Source organism: Varanus komodoensis, unplaced genomic scaffold, assembly GCF_004798865.1.
Source record: "Varanus komodoensis strain SLA01 unplaced genomic scaffold, ASM479886v1 scaffold17, whole genome shotgun sequence".
NCBI classification, from domain to species: domain Eukaryota; kingdom Metazoa; phylum Chordata; class Lepidosauria; order Squamata; family Varanidae; genus Varanus; species Varanus komodoensis.
The window spans coordinates 4,758,588-4,783,484 of record NW_025335505.1 but is presented as its reverse complement, the minus strand read 5'-3'; positions in this window follow the sequence as shown (position 1 = coordinate 4,783,484).

Here is a 24,897-nt window from a genome sequence, read left to right as displayed (position 1 = left end):
TCCTCTTGTTCCTTTTGAAGAGAACAGCATTGGCTACCCAAAAAATTTAACTTCCTGAAGGAAAATTTCCTTTTCATGTTGTTGAAACATAAGAATTATCTTAATCAAAGCCCGTTTTGTCCATCAATCCATTTCCAATGTCGAGGGATCATAGCTCAATGTAAAAGCACCGTCTTTGCCTCTGGAAGGTACCAGTGTTATCCATGACAACACCACTTCAAACATTTAGGTAGATGGTGGAGAATGCCTCTATCTGAAACTTTAGGGAAGATTTTTAGTCGAAATAAACTCTCCTGGTATAAAGCAGTTTTGTATGCTCGTTCTGTCTGTAACCAGCCAGTCTTTTGGAAATACACATACAATTATGGATTGGTTACAACAGGAGAAGAAAAAAAATGTTTCACTTCACAATCATGAGAAAGCATTCTGTTTGCAAACACTAGTATGCACACTTGTAAAACCAAACACTAGTAGGAACATTTCCCCCCCAAAAAATAGATGCTCACAAATGCCAAAATGTGTGATTGTATTTGAAAAATGAAGTTTAGAAATGCTTCCTTTATATGTGCATTTAAAAAAATCACACTTTAGTCAAAGGAGGAAGTGTACACTTCAAAAAATAGGTTTATCACTCCTATTTGAAGTCCTCTATTTCTGTGAAAATAATGGGAATGAACAGGTAGTGATTGAAAGTGATTTTCAGAATGTTTAGGTGAAATTATTTCCTATATGTTTTCCTATCCTTTTTCACCACAAATATCACAGAAGTGGAATTACATTCTGGGAAAGATTATTTCTTACCTTTCTCATACTATTCTTTATTTAGAAAATTCCTACATTTTAATACATTTTAAAAGACATTAACCAGGACACTGTAACCTTAAGAGCAAACCTTTATGTTTATGGTTGATCCTAGATACCATTTTTAACAGGATTTTGTTATTTGTGTTATCTTTTGGGAAAGTTTGGCCATCTAGAAAATACAGTTTTAATTCATGCAACTTAACTCATGCAGTTCATTCGCCACACTTAGGAGAATAAATGTCCCACTGAGTTAAATTCAGATGTATGTTCATCTTCCTGATACCAAGAGGGAAACTTTGACATCACTGCAATTGACAAGAAAACGTAATACAGAAAAGCAGTGTCATATTCATTTCCATATGAATCAATCCATCACTGGTCACCATTAAACTTTTGTGCATTTTTATGCCAACAAAGTAGATAAGGTTATTTTTTAATTTTAATTTTTTATTTATAACTTGTAGATCCACACAGCTGAATAATGTTATTAATGCTAATCAGCTACTATGAAAAGTGACCTTGGCATCAGACAAAGAATGAGAACCCAAGCTGAAATGACCAGAAACAGGATTGTGGTGTCAATCTAGAAAACAATGTACCATAGCAAACAAGTGAAGTGATTTATAGAGCAAAAGCTTAGCTTAGAGCTGTATCAGATTGGCAAAGAAAATAACTTTTTTAGCTGGGTTACCCATCTTGAAATCAGCTGCTTTGTCTTGGCTGTATTTCATGTTTGAGGCAAACATTCTTTTGTGGGAAGGAGGCAAAAATTGACTTACTATTATGTTCCTCTTCTCAGAAAAACCTTCTCTTAGGTTCGTTGGGAATTTCAGGACATTCAGATTGGTTGCAAGCATACACTTGCCTCCCTTATCTGCCACTTGTACTGGGCAACATTGGAATATGTATTATCTACAGATGAACTCACTTCTGCATAATTCCCCCAGCTGGTTAGTTTATCTGAGCAGTACAATGTTAAATACTGTTCCATACATATTTTCTTCATGACAGAAGGACACATTTAGAAAAACATGCTGTGCCATCCCATGCAACCCCTTTTAAAACATGTTTGTTTTTTAACCCGTTGATTAAAAACAAGTAATCATAGCAATGTTTTCCAATCCCACATTCAATGATATTTATTTCAAACCAGATCCAAAGTTGTAAAAGACTCAACTTGCAAGGAGGAAAAGGAACAGATCCACAGTGCAATGCTATGTCTTTCTAACTATTGAGTTCAATGGGACTTTATCCTTTGCACTTTAATAAATGTGCAAAAGAATTTATGAAATGATCTGCAATTAAAATGTGGAACATCAATTCCAGAAAACCATTTCTTCTCAATGTACTGGGTCAGTGGCATGAATACTTCCTAGAATCACTGTGTCTCCCCAGTCCTAGTCTGACCACAGCTATTCGCAATGGCAGTTCAATGAAGCCTCCATTTTCAGAGATGGTTTACTTCTAAGTATCAGGCAAACATCGGGAAGTGGCCATTACACTTATACCTTGTTTGTTAACTTTCAGAGGCATCTGTGCATATGCTGCTGGAAATCAGAGTCTTGAACTTTATTGATTTGATCTGCTCCAACAAATCAGTCCTTAACTTCTTGGTGTTTTATGGTGCCAACAAGTGGTTACTAAAATGATGCCTGAGTGTAGATATGAATGATTGGCATCATAAAACTGAACCTGTATGTGGGTATTAGATTTGCAATGCATTGCTGGCAGGGTCAAACTGAGTCTATCCTGATAGTGTTGCTGCTCCACAAAGTGCTATTTCCCTAGCAGAAGCTCTAGTAGGTAAGTTTTTGTGCAATTTGCTTCTATCCCAAAAGAGATGGATCCTGAGCTTCTTCTGGTTCTTTCATATGCAGGTAATGCTAATTGCTATGGCATATTAATAGCCTTATTAATTTCTTAGATTTTTATCCAATCTTTTTCTTTTGTAAAGAACTCAAAGAGTTTTAAATCAATTCCCTCCTACTACTCTCAATCTTATCCCCACAACTGTGTGTGGTAGGTTGGGCTGAGAGTTTGTGACTGGCCCAAAGTTACCCAGTGACTGAGTGGGGACTAGAACCCAGGTCATCTGAGTCCCAGTCCTGCACTCTCAACCACTTACACCACACTGGCTTTACTTGTTCCTTTGTCAGTAGCCAGTTCTAGGATACCACAAAGAAACATCAGCATGCCAGAAACAATGTAAAAATTTGTTCTTCACATTACAGGAGGGAAACCTTTTAGCTTGCATTGTCATGGCCACCACTGTTTGTGCCAGTGCAGTTAAGGGCTGCAGAATCCTAAGAACAAACAAACAAACAAATTAATCAACGATAAAATAGATTTCCAAGTCAAGGCAGATAGGCACAGGATATAAGTGCCACCCGTTACTCAAAGTTAATCAGAATATATTCCTGTAGGCATCAGGACTGACTTCAGATTTTTCCAGACCCCAAGGAAACATGGGAAAGAAGCCTTTCCCACTGTTGATTGTCTTCAAGAGGCAGAAGGGCTGCAGCTATGTAAAACTTCAGCATGGTGTATAAAAGCGATGTCACACAGTCTTTGCTACCTGTGTGTATACATGTTGTTGTTGTTCTTAGTTGCGAAGTCTTGTCTGACCCATCGCGACCCCATGGACAACATTCCTCCAGGCCTTCCTGCCCTCCACCATCTCCCAGAGTCCACCCAAGCTCACACCAACTGCTTCAGTGACTCCATCTAGCCACCTCATCCTCTGCCGTCCCCTTCTTCTTTTGCCATCTATTGTTCCCAGCATTAGACTCTTCTCCAGGGAGTCCTTCCTTCTCATTAGGTGGCCAAAGTATTTGAGTTTCACCTTCAGGATCTGGCCTTCTAAAGAGCAGTCTGGGTTGATCTCCTCTAGGACTGACCGGTTTGATTGCCTTGCAGTACAAGGGACTCGCAGGAGTCTCCTCCAGCACCACAATTCAAAGGCCTCAATCCTTCAGTGCTCACCCTTCCTTATGGTCCAGCTTTCACAGCCATGCATTGCAACTGGGAAAACCATAGCCTTGACTATACGCACTTTTGTTGGCAGGGTGATGTCTCTGCTTTTTAGTATGCTGTCTAGATTTGCCATAGCTTTCCTCCCCAGGACCAAGGGTCTTTTAATTTCTTGGCTGCAGTCCCCATCTGCGGTGATCTTGGAGCCCAGGAAAATAAAATCTGTCACTACCTCCATTTCTTCCCCATCTATTTGCCAGGAAGTGAGTGGACCGGATGCCATGATCTCGGTTTTCTTAATGTTGAGTTTCAAGCCAACCTTTGCACTCTCCTCTTTCACCTGCATCAAGAGGCTCTTTAGTTCCTCTTCACTTTCTGCCATGAGAGTAGTATCATCTGCATATCTGAGGTTGTTGATATTTCTCCCAGCAATCTTAATTCCAACTGGTGATTCATCTAGCCCCACCTTTCTCATGATGTGCTCTGCATATAAGTTAAATAGGCAGGGTGACAGTATACAGCCTTGCCGAACTCCTTTCTCAATTTTGAACCAATCAGTGGTTCCGTGTCCAGTTCTCACTGTTGCTTCTTGACTCGCATACAGGTTTCTCAAGAGACAAATAAGATGGTCTGGTACTCCCATCTCTTTAAGGACTTGCCACAATTTGTTGTGATCCACACAATCAAAGGCTTTAGCATAGTCAATGAAGCAGAAATAGATGTTTTTCTGGAACTCCCTAGCTTTCTTCATGATCCAGCGTATGTTGGCAATTTGATCTCTTGTTCCTCTCCCTCTTCAAAACCCTGTCTGTACTTCTGGTAGTTCTTGGTCCACATACTGCTGGAGCCTAGCTTGTAGGATTTTGAGCATCACTTTGCTAGCATGTGAAATGAGTGCAATGGTGCAGTAGTTTGAACATTCTTTGGCATTGCCCTTCTGTGGGATCGGAATGTAAACTGACCTTTTCCAATCCTGTGGCCACTGTTGAGTTTTCCAAAGTTGCTGGCATATTGAGTGTAGCACTTTTACTGCATTGTCTTTTAGGATTTTGAATAGCTCAACTAGAATACTGTCGCCCCCACTAGCTTTGTTGTTTCTCAGTCTTCCTAAGGCCCATTTGACTTCACATTCCAGGATGTCTGGCTCTTCTAGCCTTTTTCAAAGAGAGCTTCCTGAGAAAGGTATCTGTAAAGATCATAGGGTTTTGGGAGGTGTATATGGAAGGAGATTCTTCTTCAGATATCTGGGCCCTAAACCTTTTAGGGCTTTATATGTCAGCATTAACACTTAAATCAAGCCCAGACTTCATCTGGTAACCATTGGAGATGAGAAAGGACTGGTTTCATATCCTCTCATCTACCATTCTCTCACCTACCAGCAGCCTGGCTGCTCCATTCTGTACCAAATGAAGTATCTGGACCATTTCTAAGGGTAGCCCCACACAGAGCACATTGCAATATTCCAAGCAGTTGGTTACCATACCATGGATTAACATTGCTAGGGTATGCCTGTCCAGGTAAGGAAATAATTGATGAATCAGCTGAAGCTGGTGGACAGTGTTCCTCACCACAACAGTCACCTGAGATTCCAAGGATAGTCCTGGGTCAAGGAGCACTCCCAAACTACATACCCTGTCCTTTAGGGGGAGTGCAACCCCATTCACGGCAGGGCAAATATCACTCACCCAGACAGAGGACCCACCCACCAATTGTACCTCTGTCCATCACTCAGGGCAGTCACTGCCTCACCTGGATTAGATAAGAAGGAGAGATATTGCTTGGTGTCATCAGCATACTGCTGGCACCTCAGCCCAAACCTCTGGATGACCTTTCCCAGCAGTTTCATGCAGATGTTAAACAGCATGGGGGTTAAAATTAAACCCTGCAGTAGACTCTGGCATAATTGCCATGGCACAGAGGCACACTCCCCTAGGACCACCTTCTAGAATTGGCTGGTCAAGTAGGAGTGGAACCTATGCAAAGCAGTGGATACCATGTTCAGTGGATACCATGATTCAATGTTCAGTCTGTAGATACATGTTCAGTGGTATCGAAAGTGACTGAGAGGTCCAGGAGAACCACCAGAAATGTACTCCATTTTTCTTCAAGTAAAGGTCATCCCACAGAGCTACCAGGACAGTTTCAGTCTCAACACCAGGCCTGAAACCAGGCTGAAATAGATCTAGTTGGTCAGTTGCCTCCAAGAGTGCCTGCAGTTGCTTAACCACCACCAGATATCTGATAAACTTCAAGTCACTTTGACAAAATCAGCATGATTGGACTGTCTAGAACTACCCATTCAAAAGCAAATGAAGAATGGTTATAGGGTACAGGGAGAAATGCTTAGTATGAAACATACAGCACAAGCTATAAGGTTTTCATAATGACTTGGAAAGTTACAAATTACACTAGAATCTGGTTCCTGACTCCTAGGTGAGCAGATTAGAGGAAGTGGAGGTCAAGGTTAAGGTCCCCCCACTTCTTTTCTTTTTTTTTTTTGTGCCCTTAGCACCCCTGCCCATTTGGTTTCTTTCTTGCAACAAGTTCCCATTCACTGGTATGACCATGTTGTTAGTTTTTAAGTGAAGACAAGAGAATGTACCTGTTATCACAACAGCCCACCAAGACAAAATTATAAAGGTAGCACAAAGAATGGACTGAGAAGATTTTGCAGTGGCGGTGACCTGCAACGACTGTGCAATGTTCATTTTTTTACCTGAGAGCAATGTGCCCTATGTGCACAACAAGTCCAGGATGGCAGCCCAAGATTGACAGGCAAAGGTCAAATATCTTCTAATTTGGGCTAAATGAGTTCAAATCTCCAGAGCCCAATGAACTCCACCCCAGAGTCATAAAAGAGCTAGTGGAAGAACCCTCAGAACCATTATCTATCATCATCTTTGAGAATGCAAAGCCTTTAACAAAGTGCCCCATGACAGCCAAATTACCAAACTAGCAAAAGGGGTGCCAGATAGTGCAACCATTAGGTGGAACCACAATTGGCTACAAAATCAGACTCAAAGTGTGCTCATCCATGGCACATTCTCAAACTGGAAAGAAGTGACAAGTGCTGTGCCACAGCGTTCTGTCCTGGAACCAGTACTCTTCAACATTTCTATTTAGATGAGGGAATTCAGGGAAAGATAATTAAATTTGCAGATGGCACAAAGCTGGGTGAAATAGCAGATACCCTGAAAGATAGAGACAAGATACAGAGTGATCTCAATAGGTTACAGAGACCAAGAGAATGAATTCAGTAGGGACGGATGCCAAGGCCTCCACTTAGGAAAAAGAAACCAAATGCACTGCTACAAGATGGGCAACACCTGGCTCAGCAATACTTCAAATGAGAAGGAGCTTGGGGCAGTTGTAGACCACAAGCTAAATATGAGCCAAGACTGTGATGTAGCTCCAAACACTGTTTTGGGCTGCATTAACAGAGGCATCACTTCCAAAATATGTGAAGTTCTACTTCCACTATACTCAGCACTGTTCAAACCCCGCATGGATTACTGTGTCCAATTCTGGGCACCTAAGTTTAAAACGGATGCAGACAAGCTAGAAAGGATACAGAGGAGGGTACCAAGGATGATTCAGAAACTGGAGGCAAAGCCCTATGAAGAAAGATTGAGAGAACTAGGTACTTGTATGTTCAGCCTCAAGAAGAGAAGACTGAGAGGTTATGTGATAGCGCTCTACAAGCACCTAAAGAGCTCTCACAAAGAGCAAGGACAAGATCTCTTCCTGTTCTTCCAAAGTTCAGGACACAGAATAATGGCCTTGTTAAAAGAAACCAGATTTAGACTAGACACCAAGAAGAATTTCCTGACTTTCAGAATAGTATAACAATGGAAACTATTACTTGGGAAAGTTGTGGATTCTCTCTCATTGAAGTGTAACTCACTGCCCTGCAATAGCAGGAAGTTGGACCCAATGGCCTTCTGGCCTCTTCCAACTCTACTTTTCTATGATTCTAATCAGCAAAAACAAGCTCTTTAAATTTTTCCAAATTCTTTCCTGAAACCTGGTCCAGATTGAATCCCTATCAGAGTGTTGTTGAGTGGTGATAGAGAGAGTGTGGTGGTGGTACTGTGTGCTTATTTCCATCTGTATTTTCTCAAATAGACCTAGATAAATCCTGATCGGTAATGAACCCAAAGTCAGGGAACTCTCATTCATTTCTAATCTATACCGGGAAAACCTTGTTTTCATTATCGTCATTTGTCCACCCTATTAATGTAAGCTATTTGGCAAAAGCATTCACTCACAAGAAAAAGTAGGTACATTTGTTTTTCATTTTGTTCTGTTTTTTTAATCAATACTAGTTCATTGTATGCTGAAGAAACAAAGTGGAACCAACATCTTTGCTATTGAAATTGCATGAATTGAAATTCATGCAAAAGAGAACACTGCATATAAATATGGAGCCAAAAGTTTAAGCACAAACTCATGAACAATAGAAATAAAATAACAATAGAAAAATGTCCTTGTTCTATTTATAGTTGCTATGAGTAGATTTCTAAAGATGCCTCAAGGGATTATGTGGTTTATATGTCCTTGTGCTCACAACAGAGCTGACTGCCAACAGGAGATGGAGTGCCCCCACACTTTAGATATTATTGTGCTCACATTCTCTAAAGATAGAGACCATTTTCTATGGATGTGATTCCCTGAGGTCATATATATGTTTGGTTAATGCATTGACTATTCTGGAAGACAACATACTGGGCAAGATAAATTACTGTTCTGTTGCAATAAGGCAATTCCTATGTTGCTTAAAGAGGCATTCATTGCACAAATGTCTGACTGGTGACAAGCTTAGTTTTCTTCATTGCAAATTATAGATGTGAATCTTGGGAAATTAAATTTGCTGGTATGAGAGCGGAACCTTAACAGATGTGATGGAAAAGCCTCTGGTGAGTATCCTGGATTGGGAAGAAATCATTTTGCTATCCAAAACTAATAGGTGAGTGTGGAATACTGTTATAACATCAAAGATGGACATCCTCTTGAGATAATTATGATGGAAGGAATTTTCCAGGTCATGATAGCTAACACTGGGCAGATCACTTCTGTTGAACGCATAATAAAGGAGAATGGCAACTGCAACTGAGTTCAGCCACTCAGATATCAGAATAAGTAAAGAATGAAGGGTCAACCAGAATAGCAAGCCGGACCTAATTTTGAGGATCTGGCATTATTACTCCAGCTCTACCTTCAGTGAAAATCATAGACCAGAGTTGCCCACCTAGTTCTCTCTAGTATTCAATGACAACTCCCAGCATTCCTGTCCATGGGTGGGGCTGATGGGTGCTGAGATTCAACACCTCTAGAGGGCATCTGATTGGGCAAGACAGTTACAAAAAATAAAACATGGATTTTTTAAATAGCTTGATAGGCCCATTGCTACTTATAATACCAACACACACACAAAAACAGAGAGAGAGAATATTGGGCAAAGTGAAACTGTGAGTCTCATCCACCCAGTGCCAGGACTTTGAATGCTTTTTTATTTTAAATCTGGTTTTGAATCCTTTGAATCAACCACACCTATGGTGCTGAATTAAGGTTGTCGCCCCTCTTTTTTTCCTGAAAGACTCTCATCCATAGTTGCTTGTCAGGCAAGTAAGACATTTATTTATTTATTTATTTATTTATTTATTTATTTATTTAAACATTTCTAATGCTGGGATTTGGCTAGCACCAATGAGTGAGGATTGTGTTCCATTCATGTTTTATAAAAAGTTACCCAAATGAGCAAGGTACCTCATAAATGACATGGAAATAATGGAAGTAAAATGAATGAGGGAGACAGTAAAACTGACTGATTTGTCCATCCCAGGCTGGTATAGCCATGCCTCCATCTTCACTAGACATTGCCAACTTGCTAGCCAGACATCAGATTCCATTCCATGGCTACTGAGCATAGTTAGTCTCCATTGGGTTTGCTGGGTGGGTGCTAAATATGATTTAAAGAGGAGAAAAACCTCTTCTTGTACTTATCCAATCTTTGAATTCAACTGAACATGCTCTCTCTTCTTTCTCAGTTCTCCAATTTGGTCTATAATCCTGTTGGCAATCACTAGCTGAGTTTATCATTAGAATGAATGATGATGGTACTACTGGGGATGTCAGATACACTCCTATTCAAGGGTTTTTAAAAGTAGGTTTGAGCTGAAACGTTTTTTCCCATAATTGTAATACTGTTTGAGGTTCTTCCAAGAACTAAGGTAAAGGTATTACCTCCTCTCCTCCTTTTATATACTGATAACTTTTGCTCCATTGTCTAAAAGCCTCAGTTGACAGTTCCAATAGGAAAACAGTGGTACTCATCACATTTGGCAGCTTGACTTGAGTGTATAAGCAACTTCTGTTAAAGAGACTTTTTTCCCCTAGCAAGAAAACAACCAGCATCTGTCATTAGTAGTAGGAACAGACATCATCCCTTTCTTGGGAAATGCCAAGGTATCTGTTTTATTGCCTCCATAAGTGGATATTGCCTCTGTAAGAGACCACTAGTCAATTTGAGACTAGCATTTATTTTTGCTGAATTTTTGAAAAGTGCATGTGGCTCTGTGTTGAAGAGGATACGGAGGGAGGGGGGCAGGGGCAAAGAGAAACGGAGGTGGAGGCAGATTATATATATAATCTGGCTAACAGCATATATATATATGCGCTGCTAGCCATCCAGAGACATTAGTAATTGGACGGCATGCTATATATATACATATGTATGTATGCATGTATGACATTTGTATGCTGCCTATTGTGCCACAGCACCTCTGGGCAGCTCACAACCATAAAATAAAAAACCACAATAAAACTAATAACAATTAAAAATATGATACTAATAAAAGACAAAAATACACAATGAAAGCTTAGTGGAATCAAATATTAAAATGCTTTTTAAAAAGGAAGGTGCAGAAAAGAGTAAAAAGGAGGTACCAGCTAATCTCCTTGGGGAGAGCATTCCAAATATTTATTTGTTTGTTTGTTTGTTTATTTATTTAAAAAATTTCTATGCTGCCCCCATAGTAACAAAGCCTCGGGGCAGCTCACAACATTTATAAAAAGATACAATTAATAATTTTAAAACTGGTACCATCTCAGCTATATATATTAAAATCTATAAATACAATAATAATAAATTAACAGTTAAAATAACTTTTAAATAAAAAGGTCTTCGCCTGGCACTGAAAAGCAAATAACGTCGGTGCCAGGCAGACCTCTCTGGGGAGCGCATTCCATAGGTGGGACGCAACCACAGAGAAGGCCCTCCTTCAGGTACTCACCCTCCTAATAACTTTCACGGAGGGTTCCTGGAGAAGGGCATCCGCTGCTGATCGTAGGGGGTGGGAGGGCAAGTATGGACAGAGGTGCTCCTTTAGATAAATAGGTCCCAAGCCGTTAAGGGCTTTATAGGTCATAACCAACACCTTGAATTGGGCCTGGACTTCAAAAGGGAGCCAGCGAAGCTGACGGAGAACTGGGGTCATATTAGAACAATGTCCAGTCCCCGTCAGCTACCTGGCAGCTCTATTTTGCACCAATTGAAGTATCTGGATCGTCTTCAAGGGTAGCCCCACATAGACCGTGTTACAGAAGTCTAGTCGGGAAGTTACCAACGCATGGGTCACTGTCGCCAGGCAATCGTTCTCCAGATAGGGACGCAACTGATGGATCAGCCGAAGCTGAAGGAAGGTGCTCCTTGCCACCGCTGTCACCTGAGCTTCTAATGACAGCTCAGGGTCAAGGAGCACTCCCAAGCTGCGAACCCTGTCCCTCAGAGGGACTGCAACCCCATTTAGGACAAGGCCCAAGTTCCCCACCCCAAAGCCCGAGTCACCCACCAATAGGACCTCCGTTGTCTGGATTGAGCTTCAGTTTATTGGCCCTCATCCAGCCCATTATCTCGGCCAGGCACTGGTTCAGTACAGCCACTGCCTCACCTGGATTGATGGAAAACGAGAGGCAGAGCTGGGTATCATCAGCGTACTGATGATTCCACAGCCCACACCTCCTGATGACCTCTCTCAGTGGTTTCATGTAGATGTTAAATAGCAAGGGGGACAAAATGGACCCCTGCGGAACTCCATGGCATAACTGCCATGGTGCAGAGCCATAGTGCCCCAGCACCACCTTCTGGAATCGACCATTGAGACAGGAGCGGAACCACCGCAAAGCAGTGCCTCCAACTCCCAATCCCACTAGCCTATCCAGAAGGATGCCATGGTCGATGGTATCGAAAGCCGCTGAGAGGTGCAGGAGAACCAGCAGGGATGCATTCCCCCTGTCTCTCTCCCTGCACAGGTCAATGTACAGGGAGACCAAGGCAGATTCAGTACCATACCTGGGTCTGATGCCAGACTGAAATGGGTCCAGATAAATATGGGGAGTAGCCTCAGAAAAGGCCCTAGCAGCCATCCCTCTCACTTCCCTAGGGGATGGCTCACACAGGAGGGCCCCTGAATAGATCTCAAAGGTCAGGTAGGCATGCATGGGTTAAGGTGCTCCTTGAGGTAACTGGGACCTAAACCATTTAGGGTTTTATATACCAACACAAGCACCTTGAATTGGGCCAGGGACACAATTGGTTACCAATGCAGTTTTTCAATTTATGCAGGAAAATTCAAGTTCAGAAAATTTGTTTGCAAATCTTTCTCTCCAAATCCATGCCAGTGCTAGGTGATGCCCTGACCGTTTCTATGATCTGACCATGTTTAGGGAGATCAGGGCACAACTTTCTGGGACCAACACCTAGAGCTGGTGCTCTCATCCTGGAAATCAGCAGGGCATCGATGCATCTTGCATTCTGCTGCTGCACACAAACACTGCCCCAGAGAGGGTTGTGGACACCTAGCATGGGGTACACAGTGGAAGCCTGCTAGATTTTCCTTGACTTGGTGTGCTAATAAGAATAATAAGAATAATAATTCCACTTTGTTCTATATTAATGTAGACATACAAATAATTTTGACTTGCTGCTGGACCTTTCAGAGGTAAGCAAGCTTTAGTTAAACTGATTATGGGTATTATCAGATTCATATGTCTGTATCTGTTTTTAATCCTTGAGATTGCATAATAAATAAATAAAAGCAATACATGCTTGAAACTTATTTCCAAATATTTAATAACAAGGACAAAGGCAAAAATCTGTGTCAGAAAGCTCTCTTTGATGTAAAGCAACAATAGCCCAAACTAAGCATAATGCTGGAGCTCTGGGACTGGAGTTTCCAATACTGCTGCTCCTTCCTTTTCCCCATCTTTACACAAGTTACAGCTTGAGGGAGGAGACTTGGATTAGGGCCATAGCATGGTGGTATCTAAGCATTTGCCTCCGTAATGATTTCCCAAGTGAAATTGTCCATGAATTGGTTAAAGGAAGGAGACACTTACAAGCATAAAGTGCTTTCCCCTCCAGAGTTGTATGTATGAATGTTGAATATATTTTCAAGACTGTAAGATTCAAGACTGCCTGTGAATTTTACTAAGTGATGGCAGTAAAATTTGCCATGTGCTGGGGAGACTCCATTGTCAGTTGGATCTGGGGGCATAAAATACAAGGATTTCATAAAATACAGGGTACATAAAATATAAGTATTATCCACATCTCTTAGAGCTTTTATAGTACTTTAATGTAAGACAGGGGAAAATAGACCTTTAAAACAGAATCAGCACTCATGCTTAAAGCAACAACTTAACATAAGTTCAAATATGATCTGTTGAGTAACATTTGATTGTAACATTTGACTTCTTTTAAATTAGGTAACCACTGGAATCAGGTTAAGAAAATGGAAGAGTTTTGACTAATGCTGGTTGTTTCTGCTTTCTATCCCAAAAGCTCAAGATGGGTTCTGGGGTGATCTGCTCTGTGACACCACAGAAACACCTGGCAGGAAATGAAGGACAATACCAATGGACAGCTTATAGTACTTTGGGTACCTTATTCATTCATTAATTTAACACTTTTGTATATTGTCTCATAGCCACAAGGCTCTCTAGATGGTTTACATGGTAAAAACCAACAGCATAAAACATCCTAAATGCACACAGTATAGACAATTAAAACCAGAAAAGAAATAATAAATAACATAACATCATAGCAGAAGTATTGGATAATAGTTTAATAACAGACTGGAACTATCTAAAATTAAGAAAACTAAAATTTACATTAAAATATAATTAAAATTAAATTCTAGTTAAAATAATCAACAATTAATATGCTCCTTGAATAGAAATGTCTTAGTGTGGCACAAGGATATATATAAAGGTGCTTGACTGAATATCTCTGGGAAGCCAAGTCCATGGCATAGATGGAGTGCCACAACTGAGAAGGACCTGCCTGGGTAGCCATCCTCCTAGCTTCCTTTAGAGATGGCTCCAGAGCAGGACCCGATGATGATCTCAGGGTCCAGGTAGACTTATATGGATGGATACATTCTTTCCGATATTCAGGTCCTAAACCAATTAGGGCTTTATATGTCAACACAAGCTCCTTGAGGTGGGCCTGGACTTCAATGGGCAACCAGTGTAACTCATAAAGGAGTGGTGCAATGTGTTTGGTACTACCAGTCCCCATCAGTAGCCTAGCTGCTTTATTTTGCACCAGTTGTAACTTCTGGACAGTTTTCAAGGGCAGCTCAACCACTGAATCAACCCAGCTGAGCTGCAGTTCTGGCAAATGTCAATCCTCTCATCTCCCAAACAGCAAAACCAAAACATGGAAGAATGAGATGGTGCAATTGTAGGGCAGAGAAGATCACTCACCCAAAGCTATTTCAAACCCAAGCAGGATTTTTATACTTAGCTCTCCAAAGCTAGGATATTTTGCAGTATGCGTTGAATGTTGTAAAGCTGTGTTGCCTTGCTTACTTCAATGGGATTGTGTGTGGGTTAAAAAATCAGGAGTCACCCCCATTTCAGAAGACGGCATTTGCAGTGGTGGTGCCCTTAGAAAGGCTCCCTGGGTGAAGCCCTCCTCCAAGTATTTTTTAAGCGTTTTTGTACTTTTCAGATCCTTGCACTTCTGCTGTCCTCTGCTGCTGGCTTTGGTTTTGCTCCATGACTGTTTAACTCTGCATGAAATTTTGCATTCCTATATAGCTAACCATTTTAACCTTCATATCCTGAACTACCAATAAAGCCTTGGCTATTGAGTAGTACAGATGAAGTAAGTAAGTAAATTAATAGACCTCTGAAAAATAGCAAGGCGTTTTCATAGATTTTGAACATTTAACCATGTCTGGAAATGACATTTTTGGAGGCATCTGTTCAATAGGGCAAATAACATATCTCACATAAACTCATAAAAATAGGAAGATTACAAGCAAAGCTTGTGAAAGGAAAGAAGTGGACTCCACATATATCATTTGCCTGAATAGGTTTGTGCAGCCCAGGAGGAAAACAAAGAAAGCCCTAGACTATATTTCCACATGAATTATTCTGACCCATTGTTCATACACATTTAATGGTAGCCACAAGCAATAGTCCCCTTGAAAGCAGCATGCCAGGTGATGGAAAGCAACAGACTAGCCAGACGTTGCATCTTCATTAATCCTATACAGCATAAGCAAGTGGAAGCTACGGTATGATGCAGTTCATAGCCATATGTGACTAGAAACTCTGTGGGAGAAATCACATTTTAATATGAACTGACCTAATTTACACTTTGCAAATGGAGACCAGTACCTGAATTGCAAACCGGAATGCAGTTTTCCTTGGTATTCACATTTCTCCTGAGTTTGGGATGTGCACAAAAATGTGTATAGTGAGAAAAGTAGTACAAAGATTACTTTTTTGTTTAGCTGTTTTTTGGACGGAAGCGAAACATGGTATAGCAATCTGCTGAAATGAATAAATGAAGATATAGTAGGGGAAATGTTTGTGGACATGTTTATAGTTAGGGAAAAAGGTATGCAATCTGCATCCAAAATCTGGGGAATAAAGAAACCTGCATGGAAATGCATGCAAAATTTCTTTCAAACTTAAAAATAAATAAATCACAATCTGATGCCGAAACAAGGTGTTTTGTTTTGTTTTGTTTTGCTTTGCTTCTTGCTTGAAAAAATGAACATTTTAGAAAACAAAACAGATTCGTCCATCTTTCCTCTGAACCTTAGTGGAAGAGATGTGTTCTATAGCATCTTGACTATTTCATGTTCAGCTGCACATTAGCAGGGTTGGAAGGTGGGTATGAAAAAGGCCGTAGTGACCTGGTCTGGTCATGAGCTTTCACCCTAACCTTCTTCAGCAATGTAGCACTTGTATTTATATTGCATATTTCGAGCAAGAGCACCTCACATACATTATTGCTGTATTCTCTGCCAATAATAACCAATAACGTGTTCTGGTACTGCTCATTCATGTTACAGATTGGAGGGTACTTAGTTACTAGCCAGTAAATCGCCCAAGGTGATCCTATACACAGATTTAAGCTACAATGAAAAATAGAATTTCTGGCTCAGTGTTCACATCAAGTAGCAGGTTCCACTAAGATCACTACTAGTAGTAGTTGCAACTGATAAGTGGAGTGTTCCTATGTCCCTGAAACTGTTCTCATAGGATATCTCAGTGTTTCCCTTTCAAAGTTGTCAGTACTTTTATAACTTCAGAGGAATGACTTTAGAGAGGAGCACAGCCATGCCCCTGCCCTTCAATGTAGAGAGGGCCCTAGATCTTGCATGTTACCATCTGCTCAGATAGATTCAACCAATTCTGAGGAGGAGATGGAGTGTTTTCTAAATGTTTGCATCGTCCACATGCATCTTGAAATCGACATATTCTTCTCTCAGTGCTGCTTAGTGCACCATTTTAAAAAGTACTATTTTTATGCACATTTGAAATATGTCTCTATGTTGTCAAATGCATTTTTGGTGGATCCATGAATGCATTATATCGGAAATGTAGAAATTGCACTGCTTGTTCACCGCAGATTGCATCCATGCTTGGTCTAGAAAGTGTGGACTGGGTAAATCCTGAATACAAATGAACTGAAACAAACTTCATTCACCTCTATTCATAAATGGCTCTCTTCCTCACGCATGACCCCCAAATAGCCATCCACCTGTCTGTCTGTTTAGCTGAATGCTAATCAAAGCACCTAATGCTACCATGAACAGAATTCTCTTCAGCAGTGTCATCAGCCCTAAAGAAGCACAGTAATGAATGGATTGCTGTTACAGTTAGCAAAAGAACCTGTTTGCATCACTAAAGCCAATGAAATCTGTAGAACAGATTACTGAATCTGCAAGACTGAATGACAAAAACATTTAATGGTAGCTGTATTGGATGTGGAACTTGGATTCTCAGAATTAGTTTCCTGCATAGCATAGTCACATAATAATTGTCATTATTCCCAATAACCTGCAGATATTTATGGAATTGCTGTACTCCTCATATGTTGAATTGGGATGTATGTTTCTTCTCACCTGAACCAGAAAGTGGGATAGCCAGGCTATAATCAATCCTGCCATGGTCCAAAAAAGATGCAATCTTATGTATGTGTAGATATAAGTCTACAAGTCCAGGATTCTCCATCCATTATGGCTGGCTCAGGAATTCTGGGAACTGTAAGATGTTTTTCTGTCTAATCTTCCAGAGGATTATGTCATGAGCAGAGCTGGCTGGAGTCAGGGGTCAGACTAGATGGCCCGATGGATCCCCTTCTGACTCACTCAGTTTCTATGTTAAATCTGAGTTTGCTAGCTGCATCTTTTTCATTTTGGCTCTGCTGTAGGCACAGACTCCCCAATTTGGATTGGAACCCTACTGTGGCAAGTGTGTGTGCTAATATCTACATTGAGGCTCCTGTAGCTGCTAGTCACAGTTTTAAAGGAATGCCAGTTTTGGGCCCTGAAAGAATCCGGCTTCACCACACTTAGCATCTCTCCCAGCTCTCATCCAGCAGATATACCATCCAGCTGTAGCAGAGGAAGGGCAGGGCAGGGGAGAGAGGAAGCAGGACCACTCCACTATCTCAGTTAAGAGACCAGAACTGCTTGAGTTTTTTTGTTTTCCTTTACCCTCCCTATCCCTCTCTCCTTTTCTAGCTTTTAAAATGGTGAACCTGAGGTCAGAGACTGTTTTGCTTTTTCTTACTACAGGAAAGTAAGGAAGCATAATCACTCTCTCAGGCGGCTCTCCTGTACAAAGCAGAGAGCATCAAAGACAAACACAGCAAGAATAACAGCACAGTGTCCAAAGAGCTGCAAATGCATTATTTCAATGGCCCTTATCACAATTCTGTAATGTAATAATAATGAGCCAAAGTGTTCTGGGAGTGGAAGTGAAGTAGTACTGCAGAACATTGGCAGAGAACTGAAAACTGGGGTGAGAGGAACAACCTTTTTATGGTTAAGTGACAAAAAGATTTGCTCAGGGTTCCAAGTTTGTTTGCTTGTTTCTTATGGCATCATTTGCAAAGAATTGGGCCATATATATTATTATCTGACAGTATCATTATCTCCATATTGCAGATGAGGACCCACAGTAAAGTATGAACTTGAAAATCAGTTGCTATCATCTCTCCCCAAATGATAGACTTGCAAAAGGGCTGACTTACAGCACAAATCTTCCATATTTATTCAGAAGTCTGTCCCACTGTGTTCAGTGGGGCTTGTTTTTATTTATTTATTTAAAAGATTTTTATGCCACCCCCATCACAACAAAGCCTCGGGGCGGCTCACAACATCCAGAAAAATACAATATACCACACTCAATAATTTAAAAACTATTATGTGCTATCATGCAGGTTCCAACTCATATTGACCTTATGAATGAAAACCTCTAGAATGTCTTTTCCTTTACATTCCATGCTATAAATTCAAGGCCATATTTTCTTCAATAGAAGTGATGCATCTCATACTTAAGGAACTGATGCATCTCATTTTTTGATTAGTAGGTTTATTCCTAGGCAAATCCATCTAGGATTGCAGGTTTAATTTGTTTTTCAAAAGGGCAGAATTGTGGGTCATTATTACTATATGAATAAGGAAGAGGGAATGCTACACTGCTTTTCCCTACCCTTCAACTCCCACTTTCATGGGCATAAAATGGGATGTGCCAGGCATTAGACCCTTGATAACAGTCAGACAGGATGCAAGAGCCTTGCTGGAGACAGATGTCAAAACAAGGAAAGATGAAATAAGCACTTCCTTGACAGAAACATTTTCTTGCTGCCTTTTTGCTTCCCCTCCCCCATGCTAAGTCTGTCAAAACAATAAACAGAATGATTTGCAAAGGGACTTCTTAATGTTTTGTAGATGTAGAAATTTGACAATTGTAAGATTAAGAAGATCCTGCATTTCCCAGTGAGACAAGCAAGCTTCTTCTGAATTTCCTCCCAGTAACATGAAAAGAAGACAACAATCTGAGACTCATATGGCCTCCAGGTGACAGCATTGCTTGCTGGGAGTCCTTCTATAACTTTCAGTATTTCCTCCATCAGCTAATGAAATCACACCAAACTTGCACAAATCCTGTAGCTCCTGAGGGATTTTCTTCAGGAAGTTTTTCGAGAAATGTGGTTTTCATTGGCAGTGGTACAGCTTGGTTATTTCAGACTTTGTACTTGACATTCTCATGGGGTCCCAACATAAAATGTGAAATGACATTTTGAGTGGGGGGATTTCTGCCACAAAGTCTTGCCCTCATGACACCACTGTTCATTAGATGCAGTTCTTGTGGTGTTATTACACATGACACCAGAGCACTATGGGAACAAACTTTTTCTATGGCTATTAGGCTAGAAATTTGCAGTATTATTCTAATATTCAGTTTTGATTTGTTTTGTTTTTTGTTTTACCAACATGCAAGCATCACAAGCAGAATTGTGTAAATAGCTAGCAAAAACATACCCCCTGCCCTTTTACAGGGAATCTGATTCCCCAGACAGACTCTGAAGTCAAGTGTGCTTCCTATTCACACAACACCACTCAGTGCAAACTTTTGTTTTGCTCCTCTTGTCAAGCTGAAGGTGACTCCCTCTTCCCTATCCATCAAGATGTACTTCATGATTTTTCAAGGGAAAGGATGGTTGCCCAGCATCCATAGAACGTAAATGTTTCTCGATTGCTGAAGTTAATGCAAAGGGCATTGCATGCACCATTCAGCCAGAAGCCAAATGTCTGATTATGGTTGATGCTAAATGTATTCAGTGTGTGGCTATAACTACAGATGTGCTGCCAGCTCCGTGATATGATCACTTAACCTTCTCTACTTATTTGTGTGCCTATGTACACCTTAAACTCCTCTGGTCAGCTGTGCATCCATCACTTGGATGAAGAATCATTGTACTAACTCATACACATTTTCAGTACACTGTAATGATAGAATCAAATGACTATCCTAGAACAGAAAACATCCTTTGTTGTTACCAACACCCTGGAGTAAGAGATGCCTGTGATAATTCTGCCATTGGAGGTGTGGGGAGTAAAGGATGCCTATGGAATTCTGCAGTTGTGTGGGGAGGGGGTTTTCCTGAGGTCTCTGGCCCGAGTATATTCACCAGAGGAGACTAGGTACAGGTGATGCACGAAAGTTGCCTTGGGTATAGAAGATTCAGGCCAGGCCAGATGTCAGTGACGTCCTCAGGACAACTGTGTCCCTTTGCCATCACCAAGCTGCATGTGAGTAGCAATTTTTATTTCTTACTATGGCCTACATTGTGTAACTCTGTGGAAAACTGAATGTTGACTCCCTGTCAGCCTTTCAGCACCAAGAGATGCTCACTGGGTCTCACCAGTGCAGGAAACAGCTAACGACCTATCACAATGGGAGCCCATCCTGGTGAAAGTATTTCAGCTTTCCAAGGACACCAAAACTGATGCACCACAATACCAACAAGAGCTGCCTTCTCTGTTCCTCTTTAATGCTAAAACAGCTTCTCTTCCCCTAACTTTTTAAAGCCAATGGTATTCAACCCATCACTACTCGTAAGTCTGCTAATACGTATGGTCACCACTGAGGGTAAGAAGGTGAAGTCTGCTTTAGCTGATAAAAACACTTGAAATGAGAAGACAAGCTACACCAAAAATGCTGCACGGCTTGCATTAGGCATGTCCTGCAAAACATGCTTTGCATTCATTTTGAATTTTGTCCACTAGCTGTTGCATGTGCTACTGTCCAACTTGAAAGCAAAAGAATGAGTCTATTGAGTGGGGTTTGCTCACAGTTAAATATGGTGCATGTAGCTACAGTATTTGCATATTTTCCATAATTAAAATGGAACATTGCTGAATATTGTGTAAGTGGGTTTGGCTATGGATTCTTTCCGCTTTCAGTTCCTTGAAAAGTCCTAAAGAGTTTAAAGCATTTGCCATTAATTTCAAAAGGGCTTAGAACAGTGACATGGCATTAATGGATTTAGCAGGAAATAATATAGTGTCATTACACAACATCATCACAATTCCCTGTGTTCCTGTTGTGGTTCTTCATTACAGCCACTCATGGCATTGATGTAATTTGTCATGCTTCACACATCACTTTACCAGCATGGATATTAATTCTAAATCCAAATAAAATAGTCATAGATGAGACACTTCAACACATGAATTCAGTGGCCATCTGCTTCCAGTCTTGTGACATTTTTGCATTCTAAAAGAAAGGCTTATGGAGGAAATGTTAAAATTTCCCAAAAGGGAACAAGAAACAAAATAAGACTGGGAGGAGTACAGAAGGAGCTCTGAAAACAGCTGTATGAATGGTACCTGTCACTCTATCAAGACAATAATAATTTATTTCCCTTTTATGTTTTATGTTTCTGAAGGATTCAAACAAAAGATAGGAGAAACTGTGTATGTTCACATGTATTTTCTATGTTATTTTGTCTTCCCTTAAAATTCCTCCAAAGTCTTGCTTTGCTGTTCAGCAGGACCTCCCTAAACCCTTTCTAAGAAATTTCCCCTGTGTGAAGCCAATAATGCTAGGGAAAGTTGATGGAAGAAGAGGAAAAGCAGCTATGAGATGAGTCTATTCCATAAGGGAAGCTGCAGCCTTGAGTTTATAAGAGCTCAGCAGGGCTGTGAAGAAGAGGACATAGGGGTGTGTGTGTGTGTTGGGGTGGGGGGTTATTCATTCATAGGGTTGCTATAAGTAATTTGATGGCATGTAACAACAACATGGTACTTCTGTGACATTCTTTGAATTCTCATGTTTTCTGTGCGAGGAAGGCTTCAAATCTACATGACAAGGTAAACCAGGATTTTATTCCACTTATGCAGAAGGCAGAGGGAAAAGGCCAAATATAAGAATTTTTGGCATTAGACTGGTAAAGGCACCTTGGCATTTTTGGATTAGGAACTGAATCCTTCAGAAGCTCTTGAACAAGAGAGGTTTCTCATTTACTGTAATAAGGAGGCAAAAGGCTTTCTAAGAAGCAAAACAAACTGCTATTTCTTGCAAATACTGCTAATAGGAGTAAACAGCTCTGTGAAATACCTTCTCAGATGGTGCTAGATTTTTCAGAGAATAAAATAAAGTTTGTGATGGTCCCACCCCCATGCTAGTTTGGAATGACACACGGTCTGTCTTTGCACATGATGATAAGCAAAGAAACTAGTTTATTAAACCACAATGCAAGCAAGGCTCATACACACAGCTTGCTTGTTCCCATTTCACTCCTCCCTTTGCACGGCTAGCTAAGCAAACTAGGTAGAGATAGCTTAGCATGACATCTGGAACCAGGACTGAAGTTTCTTTGACCAGACAAACCAGGGTTATGAGCCAATACTAAACCATGGTTTGTTGTTGGTTATCAATCTTGTTTAGTTTGTAATGAATGTTAATTTTGGGTTTGGGCTGGGTAAGAAATCTTTGTCTGGATTGTTTATCTACTTGTACAAAGGAAGAAATGAAGCAAGAGCAAATGGGATACATTTATTAAGCCAGGATTGTAGCTGTGTGTGAATACAGCCATACTATAGTGCATAGCTGTACTTCCTGCACTGTGAAGCCATCACCATGACCCAGTATAGATAAAATGCTCTATCATTATGGATAACCTTTATGGATAACATGACATGTAGCTTTACTTAAAATTATTAAGTCATGGTGACATCATGGTATACTCAGGGCAAGAGCTACCATACCCTGGTGTTACAACCCTGTTTCAAACAATAGTTCAAAACCCTGGCTTTCAGGTAGTTCTTATCTGTAGTCAAAACCTTCAAATATAAACCACAATGATCAAGAAAAGCAAACTACTGTTAACCATTATGCCAGCACAAAGCCATTTTTGTCAGGAACTTCAAACCTGGGATGAGGGACCTCAAGGTCTGAGGAAGGGACTGAGGTAATTGAGCTGAGAAAATTGAGCATGTAATCATGAGCTGCACATGTCCTGGAAAACCCCCATGTGCTATGTTCACTTACAAAGTAGCAGCTTTATCATAACATAAACTTTGGTCCTGAAAGCCCTTTGCGAATATATGACAACAAAGAGGAAGTTGGCAGGTAGTATGATGGTTGCCTGTGGTTGGCCGTCAGTATGATGTCTCTGATATCCCTGGTTTCCTTTCTTTCCTGGGTAAGCAAGGCATTACATTCTCCTTATTACACTTCAGGACTCTAGGATTTCATGGATCCTAAGCTAGATGCTCTTGGTTTGAGTAAAGGCCACCACCATAGCCTGACTCTGGCAAGCCTCAGGATTCTAAAAGACACAGAGGCTTTCTTTCTTCTTACTACTTGCCCCAGCATGCATTTTAATCATATTGGATCCAGATGTGTTCTGGATCAACTGCACTAATGGAAGTGGCCTTTCATGCGCTCTCCTTCCTGTAGCAGCCTCCAAAAATGTGGCACAGGGAATCAAGAGAATTTGCTGATGGAAATGAGCTGTTGTATGTCTGGGAGGAAGCCCCCCCTCCCTGCCCACTTCATGTCAGGCAGAGGTACTTCCTGCAAATGAGCTCTTACTGTTTCAAATGTCCCTTCCTCTCAAAAATGGCAGAAGCTGGATCTGGCCCATCGCCTTACAAGCAGAGGATCTTCCTCCCACTTCCTTCCTACTGCTCCATCTCAACAACTCCTGGGATGCTGGTGACATTTTATTATTATTATAGGATGCCTATACCTTTCAAATGAGATCAGCGGAATTCAAGGCTCAAAGAACTTTGTGTTCCAGCTGGATCCAATTTATAAACCATCATATTCTATTTGTTCCTACTTCTCTTGATTAAAGCAATTACTTTCATTTAATTCAAAGACAGAGGCCTTATCTTTTGCAAAGGAAGATGCAACAGCACTATGAGGACCTGCTCATTCATTCTTACTTTATTTGTCCAATCTATTATGTGAATCAATCACACATCTAACCTTTCTGTAGCACCAAATGCATAACAAGCAGCCGGCTCATTTGCCCGGCACTGAAAAAATGTCTTTGTATCTGGAAAAGAGTGGCAATAACTACAGAAGACTCCTTGATGTGATACCTTTAGAACTGCTGATTTGTTGCCAGGGAAACCTAGCTCAATTTACATTTTGTTTAATTAGTACTTAAATAATAATTAAACTGCCTGTCATAGGACTGGTTTAAGTTACAGTTACAAAATTGCATGCAGTTCTGGAAAAAAACAGTGGAAGACACACTGCTGATAATCCAAGGTCCCTTTTACAACTGAGCCATGGAGATTTCTGGATGCGGTGGGGTATCTGGCCCACTTCCATCTGCAAAGACTACTTTCTCCCCTACAGCCTACCCAGGCATAATGATCCTCAGGAAAAAGAGTCTTATAATTCCAGTGCCTTCAGAAGGATATTTGGCAGCAAATGAGTAAGGGCTTTCTCAGTGGTTGCCACCATTCTCTGGCACTCCCTAGTTAGAGAAGTCAGGCTAGATCATAAGACGGCCCTTGCTGGGTCAGGCCAGCAGGTCCATCTAGCCCAGCATTCTGCTCACACAGTGGGCAACCGGCTGCCTACAGGAACCCAGGAGGAGGACATGAATGAAACAGCACCCTCCTACCCATACTCCCTAGCAACTGGTGCATGAAAGCATGCGACTGCCATATAACCATCAGGGCTAGTAGTCACTGAGAACATTCTCCTCCATGGATTTACCCAATCCCTTTTTAAAAGTCAGTGATGGATGACCATCACTACATCTTGTGGAATTTGGGATTTCAA